General features: G+C 44.5%; 1 protein-coding gene across 4 annotated transcripts in view; it reads left to right on the top strand.

Moving 5' to 3' along the window:
* The window catches only part of rtkna (rhotekin a), a 152277-nt gene that overhangs the window by 10898 nt on the left and 115364 nt on the right, over positions 1–26015 (top strand). The gene's annotated exons all lie outside the window — the stretch shown is intronic.

Here is a 26015-nt window from a genome sequence, read left to right as displayed (position 1 = left end):
TTCCAGGTGAAAAACCAGTAAGGGGAAAGACAAAGGGGTGGGGGTGGGGGAGGGGAAGCAGGGAGGTGATAGGCAGGAAAGGTGAAGAAGGAATAGTGGAAAACACAATGGAGAGTAGAAGGAGGCGGAACCATGAGGGAGGTGATAGGCAGCTGGGGGAGGAGGCAGAATGAAATAGGGATAGGGGAGGGGAGGGGGAGGGAATTCCCCCCCTCTCCGCACTAATCCCAACCTCACCATCAAACCCGCAGACAAAGGTGGTGCTGTAGTAGTCTGGCGGACGGACCTCTACCTCACTGAGACCAAACGGCAGCTCTCTGACACCTCCTCCTACTTACCCCTGGGACAGGACCCCACCAAAAAACATCAAACCTTTGTCTCCCGTACCATCACCGCCCTTATCAACTCCGGAGACCTTCCATCCTCAGCCGCTAAGCTCATTATTCCCACACCCCGTACCGCTCGGTTTTACCTCCTCCCCAAGATACACAAGCCTGACTGTCCCGGTAGACCCATAGTTTCTGCTTGCTCCTGTCCCACCGAACTTGTATCTGCCTACCTGGACTCCATTTTGTCGCCCATAGTTCAGTTCCTCCCCACCTACATCCGGGATACATCCCATGCCCTCCACCTCTTCAATAACTTCCAATTCCCTGGTCCCAACCGCTTCATTTCACTATGGATGTCCAATCCTTATACACCTCCCTTCCCCATCAAGAATGCCTCAAAGCCCTCCACTACTTTCTGGATAATAGACCTCACCAGTTCCCCACCACCACTACCCTCCTCCGGTTGGCGGAACTGGTACTCACACTTAATAACTTCTCTTTCGGATCTTCCCGCTTTCTTCAGACTAAGGGTGTAGCTATGGGAACTCGCATGGGCCCCAGCTATGCCTGCCTCTTCGTTGGTTATGTGGAACAGTCTGTGCTCCAAACCTATTCTGGTACTGCTCCTAACTTTTCCTTTGGTACATTGACGACTACATTGGTGCTGCTTCCTGCACCCATGCTGAGCTCGTCATTTTCATCAATTTACTTCAAACTTCCACCCATCCCTCAAACTCACTTGGTCTATCTCGGACACTTCTCTCCCCTTTGTCGGTCTCTTGGTCTCCATCTCTGGAGACAGACTGTCCACTGACATCTTCTACAAGCCCACTGACTCTCATAACTACCTCGACTATACCTCTTCCCACCCCGCCACATGCAAAAATGCCATTCCATATTCCCAGTTCCTCTGTCTCTGCCGCATCTGCTCCCAGAATGAGGCTTTCCGTTCCAGGACATCTCAAATGTCCTCTTTCTTTAAGGATCGTGGTTTCCCTTCTGCTGTCATCAATGATGCCCTCACCCGCATCTCCTCCATTTCCCGCACTTCAGCCCTCACCCCATCCTCCCACCACCACAACAGGGACAGAGTTCCCCTTGTCCTCACCTACCAGCCCAGCACCCTCCGGATCCAGCACATTATCCTCCGCAACTTCTTCCACCTTCAACAGGACCCCACCAAGCAAATCTTTCCTTCTCCACCCCTCTCCACTTTCCGCAGGGATCGGTCCCTCTGCGACTCCCTGATCCACACGTCCCTCCCCTCGGATCACCCACCCAGCACTTATCCCTGTAAGCGCAAGTGCTACACCTGTCCCTACACCTCCTCTCTTGCCACCATTCAGGGGCCCAAACAGTCCTTCCAGGTGAGGTAACACTTCACTTGTGAGTCTGTTGGGGTCATCTATTGCATCCCGTGCTCCCGGTGCGGCCTCCTCTACATCGGTGAAACCCGACACAGATTGGGGAACACTTCGCTGAGCACCTCCACTCCGTCTGCCACAACAGACAGGATTTCCTGGTTGCCACCCACGTCAACTCTGCTTCCCATTCCCATTCAGGTATGTCCATACATGGCCTCCTCTACTGCAATGATGAGGCCAAACTCAGGATGGAGGAGCAACACCTCATATACCGTCTAGGTAATCTCCAGCCCTTTGGTATGAACATAGAATTCTCCAACTTCTGGTAATTCCCTCCCCCTCCCTTCCTTTATCCCAATTTCACTCTGCCCCCTCCCCCAGCTGCCTATCACCTCCCTCATAGTTCTGCTTCCTTCTTCTACCCATTGTGTTTTCCGCTATTCCTTCTCAGAATCACAATCAGAATCAGAATCCGAATCCTTTATTATCGCCAAGTACGTGGACACATACAAGGAATTTGATGCCGGTTTCCCTGAGCTCTCGCTGTACAGAATCAAAAAGCAAAGAAAATAATAGTGCAAATAATCGTGAACTTTATACAATGAGATATACCTGTGTATGTACAGGTGGACTTGGTTTATAATAGACTAAAATTCAAGTGTTCATAAGACTGATGGCATACGGAAAGAAAGTGTTCTTGTACCTATTTGTCCTGGCATACAGTGATCTAAAGCACCTACCAGAAGGAAGGAGTTGGAACAGGTGATGTCCAGGGTGTGATGGGTCTACAATGATGCTGCTTGCTCGCTTGCTGACTCTAGATGCATATAAGTCCTGGATCAAGGGCAGCTTCACATCAATAATCCTTTCCGCAGCCCTGACGGTTCTTTGGAGTCTATTCTTGTCTTGTTTGGTAGCTGATCCAAACCAGACAGTGATGGACGAACAGAGAACAGTCTGGATTATTCCTGAATAGAATTGAATCAGCAGCTCCTGAGGCAGGTTGTACTTCCTGAGTTGACGTAGGAAATACAACCTCTGCTGAGCCTTTTTGATAAGAGTGTCTGCGTTGGGTGTCCATTTCAGGTCCTGGGAGACTGTGACACCCAGAAACCTGAAGGTCTCCACAACAGACACAATAATGTTCAGTATAGTGAGTGGGGGGAGTATTGGGGGGGCTCCTCCTGAAGTCCACTGTCATCTCCACAGTCTTGAGCGTATTTAGCTCCAGATTGTTCTGACCACACCAGAGGGCCAGCCGTTCCACCACCCGTCTGTATGCAGATTCATCACCGTCTCGGATAAGGCCAATGACAGTTGTGTCGTCTGCAAACTTCGGGAGTTTAACAGATGGATCCTGTGAGGTGCAGTCATTAGTGTAAAGGGAGCAGAGCAGTGGGGAGAGCACACATCCCTGGGAGGCACCGGTACTGATTGTCCGGGTGCTAGAAATGATGCTCCCCAGCCTCACGTGCTGCACCCTGTCAGTCAGGAAGCTTGTGATCCACTGACAGATGGCTGGGGAGACAGTGAGCTGGGTGAGTTTGGAGTGGAGGATTTCTGGGACGATGGTGTTGAACGCTGAGCTGAAGTCAACAAACAGGACCTTCACAGAAGTTCCTGGGTTGTCGAGGTGTTGTAGTATGTAATGCAGTCCCATGTTGACTGCATCATCCACTGACCTATTTGCCTGATAGGCAAACTGCAGGGGTCCAGCAGGGGGCCTGTGATGTCCTTCAGGTGAGCCAACACTAGTCTCTCAAAGGACTTCATGACCACAGATGTCAAGGCAACAGGCCTGTAGTCATTTAGTCTCTTGATAGTGGGTTTCTTAGGGACTGGAATGATAATGGAGCGCTTGAATCAATGAGGGACTTCACACAGCTCCAGTGATCTATTGAAGATCCGTGTGTAGACGGGGGCCAGCTGATCAGCGCAGGTCTTCGGGCAGGAGGGCAACACGCCGTCTGGGCCTGGCGCTTTCCTGGTCTTCTGCCTCCGGAACAGCTGACTCACCTCCCTCTCACAGATCCTGAGTGCAGGTACAAGAGGGTTGAAGTGAAGGGGGTAGGGGAAGCAGTTTTTGTAATGTGGGTGAGAAAGTGGATACTGAGATGTCGGGGTGATGGATGATGGGGGTTGCAGGTAGGTCTGTGTTTTGGCTGGGGGGAATGAAGGTGTCGGATCTACAATAAAACTTGTTCAGATGGTCAGCCATTTGAGGGTTCTCCACAGCCTGGGGGAATGGTTTCTTGTGGAGCCCCTTCCACACTGACACTGGGTGGTTGTCTGAAAACCTGTTTTGCAGTTTTCCAATGTAGCACTTCTTCGCTGCCTTAAACTCCCTTGTCAGTGTGTTCCTGGCTCGTTTGTACAGAATCCTGTCCCTCTTCTGTACGCCTCCTCCTTCTCCCGACGAAGCTGCCTGAGTTGTGATGTGAATCAGGGCTTGTTGTTGTTGAATGTGCCGAAGGTTTTTGTTGGAATGCACGTCTTCACAAAACTGATGTATGAGGCCACGATGTTAGACAGATCATGAAGATCTGTAGCTGCAGCCTCAAAGACACTCCAATCCATGCAGTCGAAACAGGCCTGTCATCTTTCCTTCCTATCCCCTCCCTGTTTCCCCTCCCCCACCCCCACCCCTTCATCTTTCCCCTTACTGGTTTTTCACCTGGAACCTACCAGCCTTCTCCTTCCCACCCTCCCCCCACCTTCTTTATATGGCCTCTGCCCCTTCCCTCTTCAGTCCTGACGAAGGGTTCCGGCCCGAAACGTCGACCGATCTTTTCCACGGATGCTGCCTGACCTGCTGAGTTCCTCCAGCGTCTTGTGAGTGTTGCTCAGAATCTAATGATTCTTGAAAGATCATTACTAATGCCTCTATGATCCCTCAAGCCAACTCTTTCAGAACTCTGCAGTGTACACCATCTAGTCCAGGTGACTTATCTGTATTCAGACCTTTCAGTTTCCCAAGAACCTTCTCTCTAGTTATGGCAACTTCACACACTTCACGCCCCCTGCCACCAGGAACTTCCACCACACTACTAGTGTCTTCCACTCTGAAGACTGATGCAAAATACTTATTCAGTTCATCTGCCATTTCGTTGTCCCCCATTACTACCTCTCCAGCATCATTTTCCAGTGGTCGGATATTCACTCTTGTCTCTCTTACACTTCATGTATCTGAAGAAACTTTTGGTATCCCCTTTAATATTATTGGCTAGCTTACTTTCATATTCCATCTTTACTTTAATGACCTACTCAGATGCCTTCTGTTGTTTTTTAAAAAGCTTCTCAATCCTCTAACTTCCCACTAACTTTTGTTCTATTATATGCCCTCTCTTTGGCTTTTATGTTGGCTTTAACTTCCCTTGTTAGCCACGGTTGTGTCATCTTGCCTTTGGAATGCTTCTTCCTCTTTGGGATGCATATATCCTGTGTCTTCTGAATTGCTTCCAGAAATTCCAGCCGTTGCTGCTTTGCCATCATCCCTGCCAGTGTTCTTTTCCAGTCAATCCTGGCCATCTCCTCTCTCATGTCTCTGTAATTCCCTTTACTCCACAGTAATACCAATACACCTGACTTTAGCTTTAGGTCACAGATAAGATTGGGACTGGAGAATTGAGTAGCAAGGAGAGACAAGATAATCAGAGTCCGACGGGTGACCCTATAGAATTTTTAAAAGGCATGAAGACTGGAGATGGAGAGTAAAGCCATAGGATATAGGAGCAGATTTGGGCCAGTCATAAGACTTGGCAGCAGAATTAGGCGATCTGGCCCATCAAAAGGGCAGATGGCAGAGTCTGCTGTGCCATTCAGTCATGGCTGATTTATTATTCCCCACAATCCCATTCAAGTGCCTTCTCCCTGTAGCCTTTTAAGCCTTGATTAAATGAAGAACCTATCATCCTCCAATTTAAATACGCTCAATCACTTGTCCTCCATAGCCATCTGGCAATGAATTTTACAGATTTACCACCCGCTGGCTAAAGACATTCTCTTTCTCCATTCTAAAGGGACGTGCTTTATTCTGACACTGTTCCCTCTGGTTCTGGACTCTCCCACTGCAGTGGGAATAAACGGGACCTTTTCAGAATGGCAGGCGGTGATTAGTGGGGTACCGCAAGGCTCAGTGCTGGGACCCCAGTTGTTTACAATATATATTAATGACTTGGATGAGGGAATTAAATGCAGCATCTCCAAGTTTGCGGATGACACGAAGCTGGGTGGCAGTGTTAGCTGTGAGGAGGATGCTAAGAGGATGCAGGGTGACTTGGATAGGTTGGGTGAGTGGGCAAATTCATGGCAGATGCAACTTAATGTGGATAAATGTGAAGTTATCCACTTTGGTGGCAAAAATAGGAAAACAGATTATTATCTGAATGGTGGCCGATTAGGAAAAGGGGAGGTGCAACGAGACCTGGGTGTCATTATACACCAGTCATTGAAAGTGGGCATGCAGGTACAGCAGGCGGTGAAAAAGGCGAATGGTATGCTGGCATTTATAGCGAGAGGATTCGAGTACAGGAGCAGGGAGGTACTACTGCAGTTGTACAAGGCCTTGGTGAGACCACACCTGGAGTATTGTGTGCAGTTTTGGTCCCCTAATCTGAGGAAAGACATCCTTGCCATAGAGGGAGTACAAAGAAGGTTCACCAGATTGATTCCTGGGATGGCAGGACTTTCATATGAAGAAAGGCTGGATGAACTGGGCTTGTACTCGTTGGAATTTAGAAGATTGAGGGGGGATCTGATTGAAACGTATAAGATCCTAAAGGGATTGGACAGGCTAGATGCAGGAAGATTGTTCCCGATGTTGGGGAAGTCCAGAACGAGGGGCCACAGTTTGAGGATAGAGGGGAAGCCTTTTAGGACCGAGATTAGGAAAAACTTCTTCACACAGAGAGTGGTGAATCTGTGGAATTCTCTGCCACAGGAAACAGTTGAGGCCAGTTCATTGGCTATATTTAAGAGGGAGTTAGATATGGCCCTTGTGGCTACGGGGGTCAGGGGGTATGGAGGGAAGGCTGGTGCGGGGTTCTGAGTTGGATGATCAGCCATGATCATAATAAATGGCGGTGCAGGCTCGAAGGGCCGAATGGCCTACTCCTGCACCTATTTTCTATGTTTCTATGTTTCTATGAATCATCCAGTCTACTGAGGCCGTTCAATATTCAATAGGTTTCACTAAGATTCCCGCTCACCCTTCTAAACACCAGTGAGTATAGGCTCAGAGTCATCAAACGTTCCTCATAAGTTAACCCTTTCATTCACCGAATCATTCTTGTGAACCTCCTCTGAACCCTCTCCTATGTCAGTATATCTTCACTCACAGGGTCATGAGAGTGTGGAATGAGCTGCCAGCACAGTTGAGCTCGACTTCAACACTTAAAAGAAGTTTGGATTGGTTCATGGCTAATCAGGGTATGGAGGGCTGTGGTCCGTGTAGATCCCTGGGACTAGATAGTTTAAATTGTTTTGTCCTGGATGACATGGGCCAAAGGGCCAGTCTCTGTACTGTACCATTTCTCAGATCAGCAGTCCAAATCTACTCATAATACTCCGAGTGTGGTTTGACCAATGCCCTTAAAAAGGCTCAGTGTTACATCCTTGATCTTGTATTCTAGTCATATGGAAATGAATGGTAGCATTACACTCGCCTTGCTTACCACTGACTCAACCTGCAAGTTAATCTTTAGGGAATCCTGCACATGGACTCCCATGTCCCTTTGCATCTCTGATTTTAGAATTTTCTCTCCATTTAGAAAATAGTCTATGCCTTTATTCCTTCTATCAAAAGTGTATGAACATACACCCTTGCGCTATATTCCATCTGCCACTTCTTTGCCCATTCTCCCAATCTGTTAGGTCCTTCTGCCGGCTTCTTGCTTCCTCAACACTACCTGCTCGTTCACCTATCTTTGTATCACCTGGAAACTTGGCTACAAAGCCATCAATTCTGTCATCCAGATCATTGACATACAGTATAATATGAAGAGAAACAGCCCCAACACACTCACCGACAGCCAACCAGAATGGGCCCACTCTGCCTCCTGCCCATCGGCCGATCTTCTATCCATGCTAGTACCTTTCCTGTAATACCTTGGGCTCTCATCTTGTTAAGCTGCCTGACATATGACACCTTGTCAAAGACCTTCTGAAAATCCAAATAAATGAGATCCACTGACTGTCCTTTATATATTTCCTTAAAAAATTGCAAAAGATTTATCAGGCAAGAATTCCCATTAAGGAAGCCAGAATCAGGTTATTATCATCGGCATGTGTCATGAAATTTGTTAGATAGATAGATAGACATACTTTATTGATCCCGAAGGAAATTGGGTTTCGTTACAGCTGCACCGACCAAGAATAGAGCATAAATATAGCAATACAGTTCGCAGCAGCAGTTCAATGCAATACATAATATAGAAGAAGAAGAAAAAAAATAAATCAATTACAGTATATGTATATTGAATAGATTAAAATCATGCAGAAACAGAAATAATATATATTTAAAAAGTGAGGTAGTGTTCACGGGATCAATAATCATTTAGGAATCAAATGGCAGAGGGGAAGAAGCTGTTCCTGAATCACTGAGTGTGCGTCTTCAGGCATCTGTACCTCCTACCTGATGGTAACAGTGAGAAAAGGGCATGGCCTGGGTGCTGGAGGTCTTTAATGATGGACACTGACTTTCTGAGACTTCGCTCCCTGAAGATGTCCTGGGTACTTTGTAGGCTAGTACCCAACGTGGAGCTGACTAAATTTATGACCCTCTGCAGCTCCTTTCAGTCCAGGCTGTCTTTCGCCTGTTTAATCATGAGCCTACAAGTACCCAAAACCTCATCCTTAATAATGGGCTCCAACGGTCTTTTCAAGTACCGAAGTCAGGCTAAGTGGCCTATAAATCTCCTTTCTTCTGCCTCCTTCCCTTCTTAAAGAGCGGAGTGATATTTGCAGTTTTTCAGTCCTCCAGTGCCATTCCAGAATCTCGTGATTCTTGAAGGATCATTTCTGTGCTGCATGGAGACTGTGGCCTGCAGCTAATCGACTCCTGGATCGGCTGTGACTGGCAGCTAATCGACTCCTGGATCGGCTGTGACTGGCAGCTAATGGACTCCTGGATCGGCTGTGACTGGCAGCTAATGGAATCCTGGATCAGCTGTGACTGGCAGCTAATCGACTCCTGGATCGGCTGTGACTGGCAGCTAATGGAATCCTGGATCGGCTGTGACTGGCAGCTAATCGACTCCTGGATCGGCTGTGACTGGCAGCTAATGGACTCCTGGATCAGCTGTGACTGGCAGCTAATCGACTCCTGGATCGGCTGTGACTGGCAGCTAATGGACTCCTGGATCAGCTGTGACTGGCAGCTAATCGACTCCTGGATCAGCTGTGACTGGCAGCTAATCGACTCCTGGATCGGCTGTGACTGGCAGCTAATGGACTCCTGGATCGGCTGTGACTGGCAGCTAATCGACTCCTGGATCGGCTGTGACTGGCAGCTAATGGACTCCTGGATCAGCTGTGACTGGCAGCTAATGGACTCCTGGATCGGCTCTGACTGGCAGCTAATGGACTCCTGGATCGGCTGTGACTGGCAGCTAATGGACTCCTGGATTGGCTGTGACTGGCAGCTAATGGACTCCTGGATCGGCTGTGACTGGCAGCTAATCGACTCCTGGATCGGCTGTGACTGGCAGCTAATGGACTCCTGGATCGGCTGTGACTGGCAGCTAATGGACTCTTGGATCGGCTCTGACTGGCAGCTCACTGATAGCATTTAAGCATCTAAACTACCCTTGGATCATCATTGCATAGAAAACTATGGATTAAGTACAGAATGATGAGATTAGACAATAAGATATAGGAGCAGATTTGGACCTTTTTATGAAAAGACCATAAGATATGGTCACATCCCTGCATCACATCACATCCCTGCTCTTATATTCTTTATCCCATCTATTTTCCCTCTCAGCCCCAATCTCCTGCCTTCTCCCCATATCCCTTCCTGCCATGACCAATCAAGAATCTATCAACCTCTGCCTTAAATATATAAAAAGATTTGGCCTCCATAGCTGTTTGTGACAACAAATTCCACAGATTCACCACTATAGCGAAAGAAACGCCACTTCATCTTTGTTCTAAAAAGACACCCATCTCAGGATCTTTCACCATCGGAAGCATCCTCTCTACATCCACTCGATCAGAACTTGCAACATTCGATAAGTTTCAATTAGATCACCCCTCATTCTTCTGAATTCCGGTGAGTACAGGCCCAGAGCTATCAAACACTCTTCATATGTTCAATATTGAATCATTTTTGTGAACTTCCTTTGAACCTCTCTACTTCCTCAAAACTATTTGCGCCCCCCCAACTATCTTCATATCGACTGCAAACTTTGCAACAAAGCCATCAGTTCCATCATCAAATTCATTGACATAACAAGTAGTGTCCCAACACAGAACCCTGTGGGACACTGCTAGTCACTGGTTGTTTCAGGTGCCTTGCCGTTCAGTGTGGGCGATCATGTCTCTCCATCCATCACGGTCCCTGACCCTCCGAATCGTAGTTGTGGCCTCCCCTTTTTAACCGTGATGTTATTCCATCGATCATTTCCATTCTCTGTCTGCCTCTGCTTCTTTTCCCTTCCAGCTTTCCCGTTGTAACTAAATGTTCTCATGTCTCTCTTCGCATGCTGTGTCCAAAGAATTTTGATTGCTGTTTTCTAATTTTTTTTTAAGTAATGTACATTTTCTTGTCGTTCTCTGTAGAACTCCTTCGTTGGTTATCCTATCCGTATATGATATGCATAGCATTCTTCTGAGGAATCACACCTCTGCTGCATTGATTCTTTTTTCCATTGCATTTGTGATGGTCCATGACTCGCAGACATACATCAATATAGGAAGAATGTAGCAGCTGAGGGTTCTGAGGATGCCAATTGTTATTTTCTTGTTCGTTAGAATGTTTCTCATTTCTGTAAATGCTGTTCTTGCCATTGTTAGTCTTGCTTTTATATCTGTTTCGTATTTGCCGTCAGATGTTACCCATGATAACTCCAAGGTACCTGAAGTTGTGAACTTGTTGCAGGATTTCATTTCCCAATACAATCCGACAGTTTGGGATATCAGGTTTCTCTGATATTATCATTACTTCAGTTGTCTTTTTGTTTAAGGTTAGGCTAAGTCTTTCTCTCTCTGTGTTGATGGTAGATACTAATTTCTGTAAATTTACTTCACTGTTTGCTATCAGTACTGTATCATCTGCATAGCAGAGGTTGATGATATTGTATCCTCCTGTACTTATTCCAGGTAGGTCTTGTATGGTTCTCATGATGTTTTCACTGTACAGGGAGAACAGGTCTGGTGATAGAACACAACCCTGTCTGACTCCTCTCTTTATTGGCTGATATTCACCAATCTCGTTGTCTATCTGTATGGCTGCACTTTGTTGCCAGTAAAGATTCCTGATTATTCTTAGATCTTCTCTATCAATATTTATATCTTTAAACATTTTCATGATGACTGTTCACTGTGTCAAAGGCTTTTGTGTAGTCAATGGAACAGAAGTATAGGTCTTGTTGTACTTCTATTGACCTTTCGACAATATCCCTGAGAATATAAGTGTTTGATGTTCCCTTGCCCTCGACAAAGCCGCACTGTTCTTCACTGATGTCCGGTTTAATTTTGTTTCTTATTCTGAGCATGATGATTCTAAGTAGAATTTTTGTGAGGTGACTCATTAAGCTAATTTTTCTGTGTTGTTTACACTCTGTTGCACCTGGTTTCTTTGGCAATGCAATGAATACTGTCTTTAAAAGATCTTCTGGCACTTTGCCACAGTTGTATATTCTATTCAATAAGATTGTTAATTTCTCTACACCAAAATCTTCTAGCGCTTCATACAGTTCAGCCGGAATGTTATCTGGTCCTGATGATTTCCCCTTTCACATTTTCTTCATAGCATGTTCCACTTCTTCTTTCAATATTGCAGGGTCCTCGTTGTTGTTGCCAATATCAAAGTAGTCCTCTCGATCTTTGTCGTCGTGTAGGTCTTTGATGTATTCTGATCATATTTGCATTATTTTTCCTTTTTCCATAATTGTAGAGCCGTCTTTTGCTTTTATACATCCTGTTGTTGCCCTGCTTTTCTTCCGATTTGTGACTTCTTTGATCTCGTCGTGCATATGTTTGCTGTTGTTGGTCCTCTGCAATTGTTCTATTTACTCACATTTGTCATTAAGCCACTTTTGTTTTGCTTCCTTGCACTTGGTTGTTATTTGTGCATGCAAGAATACGCAGGCTTCTTTGTTTTCCTTACATTTTCTTCTTTGTTCCATAAGATTCTGAATTTTTTCTGTCATCCATTTCTTTTTAGCTTTTTTCTGTTGTTTGGGAATCACCTCTTGTGCTGCTTGTGTTGTTCTGTCTCTGAGGTTTTCCCATTGCTGTTCTATAATAGCGATGTTTTGTAGAGCCTCGAATTTGCACTTCACTGTTATTTGGAATTCATTTTTGATGTCACTGCAACTGAAGAAGGCAACGGGAAATTACTTCAGTATTCCTCCCTTGTACAATCATGAACTCAGGTCAACTATGGTCTCAGCTCAAAGATGTGAAAGGAGCCTCATCCGGTAGAGGGTCTCATGCGCAACAGGTGAACCTCGACCGTTCTCCAGCGACTGCCGGCAGATTAATAGCATAGAAGATCAGACTAGCAACCTGGAATGTAAGAACCCTAACCAACCTGGCAAACTAGACAACATCAAACAGGAAATGGAAAATATAAAAATCAACAACTTGGGAATGTGCGAGATGAGGTGGAAAGGAGCTGGTTTTACCAGCTCAGAGGGATATACCATCATTTACTCAGGAGGAGAAATACATGAAAAATGTGTTGGAATTATGGTAGATGAAGAACAAGCAAAATCAATAAAAGGCTATTGGACAATATCAGATTGAATGTTACTTGTGAAACTACATGCAAAACCTTTTGACATGAACATCGTTCAAGTTTATGTCCCAACAGCAGACAGCAGTGAAGAAAGCATCGATCAATTTTATGACGAACTAGAAACAGCATAAGGACAATGTAAAAGCTCAGAAAATACCATTATTCAAGGTGACTTCAACGCAAAAGTCGGCAAGACCAGGGACGAGGACAATATTGGGCATTTCGGCATAGGTGAGAGAAATGAGAGAGGTGAACGACTGGCTACATGGGTCACAGAAAAAGATTATATAATTGGTAATACCATCTTCAAGCAACACCTGAGAAAACTATGGACATGGAGGAGTCCAGGAGATAACACCAGAAACCAGACTGATTACGTGCTTATAAGGAGAAGGTATAGAAATGCTCTGAAATCATGCAAAACATATCCAGGTGCAGACTGCTACAGTGATCACGTACCAATAACCAGCGTGATGTACCTGAGACTCAGAAAGCTTAAAAGACCAAGAGTAGAGCCAAAGCTGAAACCAGAAAAGGCTCCCTTTATTCCCACTCTTTGCTTCCTGCCAATCAGCCACTGCTTTATTCACATTAGAAATCTTTCCTGTAATACCAGGGGCTCATAGTTTGTTAAGCAGACTCGTGTGTGGCACCTTGTCAAAGACCACACATCCAAGAACACAACATCAACCGATTCTCCTTTGTCTAACCTGCTTGTTACTTTTTTCAAAGAATCCCAACAGATTAGAACATAGAATAGTAAGCACAGTACAGGCCCTTTGGCCCACAATGTTGTGCTGACCCTCAAACCCTGCCTCCCATATAAGCCCCCAACTTAAATTCCTCCATTTACCTGTCTAGTAGTCTCTTAAACTTCACTAGTGTATCTGCCTCCACCACTGACTCAGGCAGTGCATTCCATGCACCAACCGCTCTCTGAGTAAAAAACCTTCCTCTAATATCCCCCTTGAACTTCCCACCCCTTACCTTAAAGCCATGTCCTCTTGTATTGAGCAGTGGTGCCCTGGGGAAGAAGCGCTGGCTATCCACTCTATCTATTCCTCTTATTATCTTGTACACCTCTATCATGTCTCCTCTCATCCTCCTTCTCTCCAAAGAGTAAAGCCCTAGCTCCCTTAATCTCTGATCATAATGCATACTCTCTAAACCAGGCAGCATCCTGGTTGGCTGTGTGGTTAAGAAGGCATACGATGCATTGACTTTCATCAACCGTGGGATTGAGTTTAAGAGCCAAGAGGTAATGCTGCAGCTATGTTGGTCCCTGGTTCTACATAACATAGAAACATAGAAAACCTACAGCACAATACAGGCCCTTCGGCCCACAAAGCTGTGCCGAACATGTCCTTACCTTAGAAGTTACCTAGGCTTACCCACAGCCCTCTATTTTTCTGAGTTTCATTAGCCTATCCAGGAGTCTCTTAAAAGACCCTATTATATCCGCCTCCACCACTGTCACTGGCAGCCCATTCCACGCACTCACCACTCTCTGCATAAAATACTTACCCCTGACATCTCCTCTGTACCTACTCCCCAGCACCTTAAATCTGTGCCCTCTCGTGTTAGTCTTTTCAGCCCTGGGGAAAAGCCTCTGACTATCCACATGATCAATGCCTCTATGGTTATTGTAGTCAAGAATAGTCTTACTATGTATAGAAGTAGTCTTGTAATATTAACCGATTCTCCTTTGTCTATCCTGCTTGTTATTTCTTCAAAGAATTCCAATAGATTTGTCAGGCAAGATTTTCCCTGAAGGAAACCATGCTGAATACAGCATATTTTATCATGTGCCTCCCAGTGCCCGGAAACCACATCCTTACTCTAACATCTTCCCAGCCACTGAGATCAGACTGATTGGCCTATAATTTGCTTTCATTTGCTTTTCTCTCTTCTTGAAGAGTGGAGTGACATTTGCAATTTTCCAGTCTTCTGGAACCATTCCAGAATCAAGTGATTCTTGAAAGATCATTTCTAATGCCTCCACAATCTCTCCAGACACCTCTTTCAGAACCTTGAGGCATACATCATCTGGTTCAGGTGATATATCTAACTTCAGAACTTTCAGTTTTCCAAGAACCTTCTCCCTAGTAGTGGCAACTACACACGCTCCTGACCCCTCCGACACCTTGAACTTCCACCATACGCTGGTGTCTTCCACAGTGAAAACTGAGCAAAATACTTAGTCAGTTCATCCACCATTTCCTTGTCCCCCCCCCCATTGCTCCCTCTCCAGCATCGTTTTCCAGTGGTCCGATATCCACTCTCGCCTCTCTTAATAATGGAGTCACGCACATAGTGTGTACACCCTGCAGGAGCAGCATAGGCCTCATCCCAAAAGTCAGCCAGTTTCAGGCGAGAGAACCACTCATTGCCTGCAACTGTTTGCAAGCCGTGCATGAAGGCACCAGACATCAGTATTGAGTACTGGGGGAAACTTGCAGATGACCGCACACATGAGATGGAGACGCAACTCCTGAAGTTGGCAGAAGATAAATGGGCCCATTTCTCATACTTCCGGTAATGCCCCCCCTTCACCATTAGCTTCCCCTTTTCCCTCTCCTCGCCTGCCCATCATCCCCCCCCATGCTCCTCCCCACTTTTCCTTCTGTCTCCTTCACCAATCTACTTCCCAGCTCTTTAAGAAACATCGATTTCTTATACTTCCAGTAATGGCCTCCCCCCACCCCCTCACCATTCCCCATCCCCTTTTCCCCACTTTCACCTTATTTCCTTCCCTGCCCATCACCTCCCCCGGTGTTCCACCCCCACTTTCTTCCTTCCATGGCCTTCTATTTGCTTCTATTGGACTCCCCCCTTCTCCAGTCCTGTATCTCTTTTACCAATGAATTTCCCAGCTCTTTACTGTATCCCTGCCCCTCCTAGTTTCACCTATCACCTTGTGTTTCTTCTCCCCTCCCCCCCTTTTAAATTTACTCATCTCTTTTCTCCAGTCCTGCCGAAGGGTCCCGGCCCAAAACATCGACTGTACTTTTCTCCATAGATGCTGCCTGGCCTGCTGAGTTCCTCCGGCATTTTGTGTGTGTTGTTTGGAATTCCAGCACTGGCAGATTTTCTCTTGTTTGTGATTTGATTACTGCTCCGCAAAGTTTCTTCCAGGGATGGCTACCCTGAAGAAGTTTAAATCCTGCCTTTGAAGGGAGTTCAGTGAAACTCTCTCTCACTGCTCCCTCGTTGTGATCCCTGTTGTTCTCCGACCCTTTGACCAAGTGCTTACCCAGACCCACTACTACAGCCACGTAACCTTTCTGGGAGCATGTCTTCCTGCCAGCTTGTACCACACCGTTTCCAGATTTGTATTCAAGCTGCTCGATTTGGACCCTCCGAGGACCCCAGGTACTCACGTTCAATTGACTGCTCTTTCCTCTGCTGTTCCCGCCGCGTTCTACGCTCCACGCTTTCCGTCATAAGGAGGTGCCTGGTGTCCCTAACCCAGTCACTTCTACAGCTCCGGGATTCTCTCTCCGCTGCCTGTAATGGACCTGTATGCTTCTTTATCCTCCGCCGGATCCACACTTTCAGTCGCCGGTGTGACTTTCTCATGTCCTGCGAGGATCGGAAGGTCGCCTGTCTACAGACCACAGAACCTGCTGACTCCCACGCCGTCAGCCCTGGCTGTCTCCAGACCGTGATCCCTGCTGCTGATCTCAATGACTCAAACAATCCAGAGCGGACTCATAACCCGGACTCCACCGTCATCAGTGCAGGTTCCAATGACCTTGGACACCTCCAAAGTGCTGATTCCACAACCTCCAACAACCCTGGACACCTCCAAAGTGCTGATTCCACAACCTGTGACTCTGACTCCGGCCTTGAGCTCCAGGCTGGATCTTCGCATGCTGCCGCTGGAACCCACGTCTCCCTTTCCCCACCGCCACCCCGCAATCCTGTCACTCTCAGGCCCCACCGCCAGCTCTTGGGCCCTCGGAGACTCAATCCCCTCACCCCACCATTCCTGAACACCCCAAACCTCCCTTCCCTCAGACACGACCACCCCTCTTCCCTCCTCCGATCCCAGGTATTCACCACTCCCTCCAACCTTCCCCTCTGAGGCAGAACGCTCTGTCCTCAGTAAGGGTCTCACTTTTGTCTTTTTCAATATTTTTATTGATATTATATAAATTGCATGAATACAAATACAAAATTCATAAGGATACAAATAATATGAATTACATTACATTTAAATCACAGTAATATGATCACAGTATCCCATATTCCAAATCAATCATATAGAAAAAAAGATTGAATTATGAAATGAAATAAAACAAAATAAAATAATTGTATTTTATTAAAAAAATCTACCCCCACTACCCAAATGAGGTGGTTGGTAAAAAAAGAAAAATGAAAAATACCTCACCATATGATATTATAATAATAATGGCTCAGATCCATACTTTAATAACAAATTGTGAAAATATTTTAGAAAGGGTCCCCATAACATTAGAAAATCATGTTTAGAATCAGAAATTGAACAACGAATCTTCTCTAGATCAAGGCACAACATAACATCAGATAGCCATTGAACATGAGTGGGCGGGGCGGCCTCCTTCCACTTGAGCAAGATCACCCTCCTGGCAATAACAGACATAAAGGCCAATACCCACAAATTAGATGGCTTCAATTTTGTAGCACTATCCTCGACAATACCAAACATGGCAGCCAAAGGATTGGGTTTAAAGCTGACGTTGAAAAGTGCAGAAAAAGTTTGAAGTTCATCCTTCCAGAATTTTTCAAGGCTTGGACATGTCCAGAACATATGAGTTAGTGTGGCCACTCCATTAGTACATCTATCACAGTCGGGGAAATATCTGTGTAGAAACAAGAGAGCTTGTCTTTAGACAGATGAACTCTATGTACCACTTTGAATTGTAATAAAGAATGATGAGTACATAATGATGAAGAATTAATCAATTTTAAAATAATCTTCCAGCTCTCTTCAGATATGAAAATCTATAAATCCTTTTCCCAATCTCCTTTAATTTTAAAAAATTAATTTTATCTAAAGAGGCCTTTTTCAGTCCCAACAGTAGACCATAAATGTAAGATATTGAACCATTATCAAAGGGTTTCAGATTAAAAATTGTATCTATTCTTATCTGGACTTGTAGGAAATGTAAGTAATTGAGATCTTAAAAAATCTCTAATCTGTAAGTATCAAAAAAAGTGAGTATTGGAAAGGTTAAATATCATTGAAAGTTGCACAAAGGAAGAGAGATTTCTTCCATCAAACAAATCCTGAAATCGTTGAAAACCCAATCTATCCCATTCTTTAAAAGATAAGTCAATTAAAGATGGCTTAAAAAAGCAATTAGAAACTATGGGACTTGAAAGGGAGTATCTCAATAAACCAATATGTTTTCTGAACTGTAACCAAATCCTCAATGTGCGTTGAACCACCACATTGTCAATTAGTTTATTTAAAGATAAAGGAAGCAAGGATCCAAGTAAAAAAATAATGGAAAATTTTATAACAGAGTTGACTTCCAAAGAAACCCATTTGGGGCAATTCTCATTCTCATGGTTAATGTAATATATCCAGAACATAATATTTCATATTATACTGCCCAGTATAACCTAAAATTGAGTAAGGCAAAGCCTCCGTTCTGTTTGGTTTTTTTGAAGGTGAGCTTTATGTATACAAGATTTTTTATTCTTCCATATATAGGAAGAAAGAATTGAATCCAAAGAGTCAAAAAAAGATTTAGTAATTAAAAACAGGTACAGCTTGAAAAAGTTATATAAATTTAGGTAAGATATTCATTTTAATAGAATTGATTCGGACAATCAGTGATAAAGAGGCCACAAATTAAAAAGTTTTTTTTTAAACATAATTCAATAAACTTAAAAATTTTTCCTTAAATAAATCTTTATAATTCTTAGTAATTGTTACTCCTAAATATGTAAATTGTTTTCTTAAAATTTTAAAAGGAAGGTTAATATCAGTTGATATTAAATTGTTTAAAGGAAACAGTTCACTCTTCTGTAAATTTAATTTACATCCTGAGAACTGACAAAAATTAGTCAGTAAATGGAACACAAATGGTAAGGAGGTTGTAACATTAAATATAAAAAGCAATAAATCATCTGCATAGAGCGACGCTTTATAGTACCTCTCCTTAAAATACCATTAATCTCTTTAGTCTCTCGAAAAACAATTGCTAAGGGTTCTAATACCAAATCAAAAAGCAGGGGGATTGAAGAGCAACCTTGTCTAGTTCCACATTGGAGATTAAAGGGTTTAAGAATTCTGAAAATTAGTAAGAACCCGAGCAGAGGGAGATAAATAAAGAAATTTAATCCAATGAATAAAATTAGGTCCAAAATTAAATTTTTCCAAGGATGTAAATAGATAGTTCCATTCAACTCTGTCAAAAGCCTTCTCCGCATCCAAAGATATCACACATTCCTTAGATGGAGAATACATAACAATTAACAAACATCGTATATTAAAATGGGAATATCGATTTTTAATAAATCCTGTCTGATCATCCGAAACTATAGAAGATATAATATTTTCAAGTCTGTGAGCCAACGCTTTAGATAAAATTTTAGCATCAAAATTGAGTAAAGAGATAGGTCTATACGAAGAACATTCAGTAGGATTCTTATTTTTTAGAATAAGCGAGACTGCGCTTATAAAAAGACTGCAGTAATCTTCCTACCTTGACGGAATCTGTATAGGTAGAACATAAGTTTGGTATAAACAAGGAGGAAAAAGCCTTATAAAACTCCCCAGAGAATCCATCAGGTCCTGGGGATTTCCCAGAATGCAATTCTCGAATAGCCTGAGCAGTTTCCTCCTGGGAAATGGGTTGATCCAATTGCCTACGATCATCTAACGAAAGATTAGGAATATTTAATTGATCTAAAAAATTATTCATTGCAATATTATCATTAACAGGGTCAGAACTATATCATTTAGAATAAAATTCCCTAAAAGTGTCATTAATTTCAAGGTGGTCAGTTGTCATGTCCCCATTAATTTTATGTATTTCTTTAATATGCTGCTTGGCTATAAATGGCTTCAATTGATTAAGTAGCTTACCAGTTTTATCTCCGTGAATATAAAATTGACTTCTATCTTTTAAAAGTTGGTTTTCAATTGAATACATTAAAAGAAGATCATATTTAGTTTTAGTTTCAATATGTCTCTTATATGTTCCAGGATCGGGTACCGAAGCATATTCATGGTCCAGTTGTTTTAACTGATTGGCTAGTTCATTTCTCTCTTTGTTAGTTTTTTTAATGATGTTTGCGGTATAAGAAATAATTTGACCCCGGATGTATGCTTTAAAAGTATCCCATATAATAAGACTAGACATCTCTTCCGACATATTTTCTTCAAAAAAAAGAGTAATTTGATTCTCCATAAATTTTTAAAAGTTCTCATCGGATAACAGAGTTAAATTAAATCGCCAAAATCTACTCATAGGGATAGGACCAGGGAGATTTAAAGATAGAAGTACAGGAGAGTGGCCTGAAATAGCAATCTCTTTATATTCGATCGATCAAACTAATTGAATCATTTGACTATCAATTAAAAAAAAATCAATCCTAGTATAAGAATGATGAACATGAGAGAAAAAAGAATACTCCCTATCCATCGGATGGAGAAAACGCCAAGAATCAACTATACCACATTTAGTTAGAAAGCATTGGATAAACAAAGCTGACTTATTAAGTGTGGCTGGTTTGACAGATGAGCGATCTAATACTGGATCTAACCAGCAGTTAAAATCTCCACCCATCACAAGAGAGTAAGTACACAAATCTGGCAAAAACGAAAATAGACGTAAAAAAAATCCTGAATTGTCTACGCTGGGGGCATATACATTAGCAAAAACAATCAATTTACTGTCTAATCAATAACAATAACAAATTGACCATTAGGGTCTAAAACAACTCTATGCTGAACATAGGAAACTGTATTATCTACAAAAATGGAAACTCCATGTGATTTTGCATTAAACGAAGAATAGAATTGCGTATCCTTCCACCGAGTTAAAAAAACATAAGCTATCACAGCTGCGTATGTGTGTTTCTTGTAAGAAAATAATGGGGGCTTTTAATTTTTTAATATAAGCCAACACTTTGTTCCTTTTGATGGGGTGATTCAGCCATTTCACACTCAAGCTAAATAAGTTAATGTTTCGAACCTTTTTAAATACCAATCGACATGTAATTAAAAGATCTGGCCATAAGTTATTAAAACTAGAAAGCAAACGGTCAGGTAAGGTATTCAAACAAGCAATCATATAATCAACCCAACACAGCTCCCAGAGAAAAAAAGGCCCTACCCAAAGCGAGAAAGCTGACCAATAGGCAGTCAGCGAGCTAAGAACTAAGTTCCCTCCCCAAAAAATCCTGCTGACAAAAAACTCCGGTCCTACAAGGGCATTATGTCCCTACCAAGACAAATAACTCCATATTTGAAAATATGAAAGGATCAGTTTAAACAAATTCAAAGAAAGCTATATTAAAATAAAGCCTCAAAAAGGGATATAGTAAAAAAAGTATCAGCAAAAAAATAACAAAAGACAATATAAGAACAGCCAAAACATAAGCTTAATGAAACTTTATTTCAAATTCAAATTAACAGAAGAAAAAACTGATCAAATAAGAAATATAACAGTTTTAGACATCATCCTTCAGAAGCTCTTTTGCTTCTTCAACTGACTTTATTCTTTTTCGCAATCCGTTCTTCAAAACAATACTCAGACGGGTGGGAAACAGAAGGGATGGTTTATATCCTTTATTATAAAATTCCAACATGACTTCTTTATACTTCATGCGATCAGCCATAACTTCAGGCGAATAGTCTTCCACAAATCTAACCTTGGAACTTTGGAAATCGATCATTCCTTGTCGACGGGTATGGCGAATTAAAAGGTCCTTAATACGAAATTCATGAAAGCTTAGAATGGTCGATCTGGGTCTCGCCGCCGCCAGCAATGGCTTCGATGTCGGTGAGCGATATGCTCGATCGAGCTTCGGCTCAGAAGTGAATAGAACAGGGAATAACTGTTTCAGAAAGTTTGCAAAAAACTTCGTAGGGTCAGCGCCTTCAATTGATTCTTCAAGACCCAGAATTCGTAAGTTATTTCTCCTGTTTCTATTTTCAAGACTGATTATCCTTTTCATCATCTTTGCAGAGCTTAATTGTATCGTCAACGTCCTCTTCAAGTGGCACCAGTTTTGCAGTATTTTCCTGAATTCGGTTTTCATGCTCAGATAAAGTTTGTTGAATTGTATCCAATTTGCCGTTAAGTCATTGAATCTCCTCAGAAAATTCAGATTTTTGCCGTTTAAGGAAGTCACTGACTGAATCCAAAGTGACTGGGGATTCATCTTCTGTTTCTCTTTCTTTAGCAGAAGCTTTTGTTCTTTTCCCAGCCATAAATAAAGGCATCCGTTATCCTTGCGAGACCATGGATCTGCGCCTGGAAAGTCTTCACTCTCCAGGGTGCGCAGGCCTGGGCAAGGTTGTATGGAAGACCAGCAGTTGCCCATGCTGCAAGTCTCCCCTCTCCACGACACCAATGTTGTCCAAGGGAAGGGCATTAGGACCCATACAGCTTGGCACCAGTGTTGTTGCAGAGCAATGTGTGATTAATTGCCTTGCTCAAGGACACAACACGTTCCCTCGGCTGGGGCTCGAACTCACGACCTTCAGGTCGCTAGTCCAATGACTTAATCACTTGGCCACATGCCCAGCCATAGTAAAGCAGTATTAAGGTATTATAATAAGGTTTCAAAAAAAAAAGACTGGTAGGAGACAATTAAGTAAACAGAGTAGGAGCAATCTGAAATGATGTTACTCCATCAGCTGCCAACAGGGCTCTCTAATGTTCTGTCCTCAGTAAGGGCCTCACCTTTGTCAACCATCCCCTCCGACCTTCCCCTCTCTGAGGCAGAACGTTGTGTCCTCAGTAAGGGTCTCTCCTTTGTCCCCTGCGCCCACACCTCAGTGAGTTGCGCACCCGCCGCGGCATTGACCACTTCCGTCTCCGAGCCTATTTCTTTGGCAAGGACTCTCCACCTTGATGATCCCTTCTGCGATCTTCACATCCTTCCCTGGTCTTCTGCCTGCTGTGTCTTCGTTGCCAACTGCTGACGGGACATTAACCATCTTGACTTTAACACTACTCTGTTCTATCCCAACCTCACTCCTTCAGAACGCTCGGCTCTTCGCTCCCTCCTTACCAATCCTAACGTCACCATTAAACCCACGGATAAGGAAGGGGCTTTAGTGGTCTGGCGTGCTGACCTCTGCCTTGCTGAGGCCCAGCGCCAACTCACAGCCACCTCCTCTTACTTGTATCTCGAACAGGACACCACTAAGGAACACCAGGCCATTGTCTCCCACGCCATCACCAATCTTATTGACTCTGGGGATCTCCCATCCAACACCACCATCCTCATGGCTCCCGCACCCCGCACCTCCCATTTCTGCCTCCTACCCAAGGTCCACAAAACTGCTTGTCCAGGTAGACCCATTGTTTCAGCTTGTTCCTGCCCACTGAACTCATATCGGCATACCTCGACTCTGACTTATCCTCCCCCACCCCTCCCAGTAGCTCTGTCCCTTCTTACCTACATTGGTAACACTTCACACGCTCTGATCATTTCAATGATTTCAAGTTCCCTGGTCCCCATCATCTTACTTTTACTATGGATGTCCAGTCCCTACACACCTCCATCCCCCACCAAGAAGGCCTCAAAGCACTTTGTTTCTTTCTGGACACCAGACCCTACCAGTTCCCCTCCACCACAACTCTCCTCCAACTAGTGGAACTCCTCACTCACAATAATTTCTCCTTTGGCTTCTCCCACTTCTTTCAAACAAAAGGGGTAGCCATGAGCACTCGCTGGGATCCCAGCTATTCCTGCCTGTTTGTCAGCTACGTGGAAGAGTCCATGTTCCGCGCCTACACTGGTGACCGTCCTGCACTTCCCCTATGCTACATTGATGACTGCATTGGTGCTGCTTCCTTCATTGACTTCATCCACTTTGCCTCCAACTTCCACCCTGCCCTCAAATTCGCCTGGTCCATTTCTGACACCTCCCTTCCCTTTCTCGATCTCACAGTCTCTATCTCTGGAGACAGCTTATCCACTGATGTCTATTACAAACCCATGGACTCTCACAGCTACCGGGACTGTACCTCCTCCCACCCTGCTACTTGTAAAAACTCCATCCCCATTTCTCAATTCCTCCTTCTCCACCACATCTTCTCTCAGGATGAGGCTTTTTATTCTAGAACAAAGGAGATGTCCTCCTTTTTTAAAGAAAGGGTCTTCCCTTCCTTTACCATCAACACTGTCCTCAACCATATATCTTCTATTTCAAGCACGTTTGCTGTTACCTCATCCACCCGCCCGCATCCTACCAATAATAGGGTTTCTCTTGTCCTCACCGACCACCCCATGAGCCTCCGTGTCCAGCACATAAAATTCTCCAAAACTTCCCCACCTCCAACTGGATCGCACCACCAAGAACATCTTACTGTCCTCCCGCGCCCCCCCCCCCACTTTCTGCTTTCCACAGGGATCGCTCCCTGTGCGACTCTCTTGTCCATTCGTCCCTCCCCACTGATCTCCCTCCTGGCACTTATCCTTGCAAGCAGAACAAGTGCGACACCTGCCCCTGTACCTCCTCCCTCACTACTATTCAGGGCCCCAAACAGTGTTTCCAGGTGAGGCGATGTTTCACCTGTGAGTCTTTTGGGGTCATATACTGTGTTCTGTGCTCCCGGTGTGGCCTCTTGTATATCGGTGAGACCCAATGTAGATTGGAAGACTGCTTCGCAGAGCATCCATGCTCCATCCACCAGAACAAGTGGGATCTCCCAGTGGCCCCCCATTTGAATTTCACTTCCTGTTCCCATTTCAGTATGTCCATCCATAGCCTCCTCCACTGTTGTGATGAGGCCAGGGCCACACTTAGGTTGGACGAACACCGCCATTTGGGTAGCTTCCAACTTGATGGCATGAGCATCGATTTCTCAAACTTTTGGTGATGCCCTCTCCATTTCCCATCCCATTTTTCCTCTCTCACCTTATCTTCTTGCCTGCCCATTGCCTCCTTCTGGTGCTCCTCTCTCCTGTTTTTGTCTTCCTTGGCCTTCTGTCTCTTTCACCAATCAACTTACCAGCTCTTCACTTCATTCCCCCGCCCCCCACTTCCAGGTTTCACCTATCACCTGGTGGTTCTCTCTCCCCTCCCCACTTCCAGGTTTAAAATCTACTGCTCAGCCTTTTTTTCTCCAGTCCTGCTGAAGGGTTTCGGCCTAAAACATCGACTGTACTTTTTTCCATAGATGTTGCCTGGCCTGCTGAGTTCCTCCAGCATTGTGTCTGTGTTCCATAGACAGGAATGCTGCATGTCCAGCAGAACTGGGGCCTCCTTTCCCCCGAGCTTTGCCACAAAGACTGCCACTGTCACATTGGTCTTGTTCGACACTACGAAGCTGCACCAACAATGTAGACAACTAGCATGTAACGTCCATGGTTGACCTCGACCCATGGAGTGCGGCCTACCCACACACAATATACTGGAGGAACTCAGCAGGTCAGGCAGCATCAGTGGAGGGGAATGATGGTTGATATTGGATGGATAAGCATAGGATGCTGGTCTATGTAAGAAGGTGGGGGGAGGGCAGGAAGAAGCACAAGATGGTAGGTGATAGGTGAAACTGGGAGAGGAGGAGGTGGTGAAGTATGGAGCTGGGAAGTTGATTGGTGAAAGAGATACAGGACTGGAGAAGGGGGAACCTGATAGGAGAGGACGGAAGACCTTGGCAGGAAGGGAAGGGGAAGGTAAGAAGATAAGGTGAGAAAGGGAAAGGGGAATGGTGAAGGGGGGCATTACCGGAAGTGCAAGGAATCGATGTTCACGCCATCAAGTTGGAGCTATCCAGAGAGAGTATAAGGTGTTGCTCCTCCAACCTGAGTGTGGCCTCATCGTGGCAGTGGAAGAGTCCATGGCCTGTCACGGTGGAATGGGAAGTAGAATTAAAATGGGTGACTGATGGATCAGGAGGTCCTTAAAGCTCTCCACCTTCTGGACAACTAGGGATAGGGTTCCTCTTGACTTCATCTACCACTCTAATAGCCTCCACGACCAGCACATAATTTTCCGTTTGGGATCCCACTGCCAAGCACCATCCTTCCCTCCCCCTGACTTTCCACTTTTTGTAGGGATTTCTCCCTATGCGACTCCATTGTTCTCCCTCCTGGTGCTCATCCTTGCAAGTGGAGCAAGTGCAACACCTGCCCTACGGCTCCTCCCGTACTTCCATTCAGAGCCTGAAACAGTCCTTCCAG

This window comes from Mobula birostris, chromosome 4 (genome assembly GCF_030028105.1).
Source record: "Mobula birostris isolate sMobBir1 chromosome 4, sMobBir1.hap1, whole genome shotgun sequence".
Taxonomy (NCBI): domain Eukaryota; kingdom Metazoa; phylum Chordata; class Chondrichthyes; order Myliobatiformes; family Myliobatidae; genus Mobula; species Mobula birostris.
This window is presented reverse-complemented; position numbering and strand designations above follow the sequence as displayed.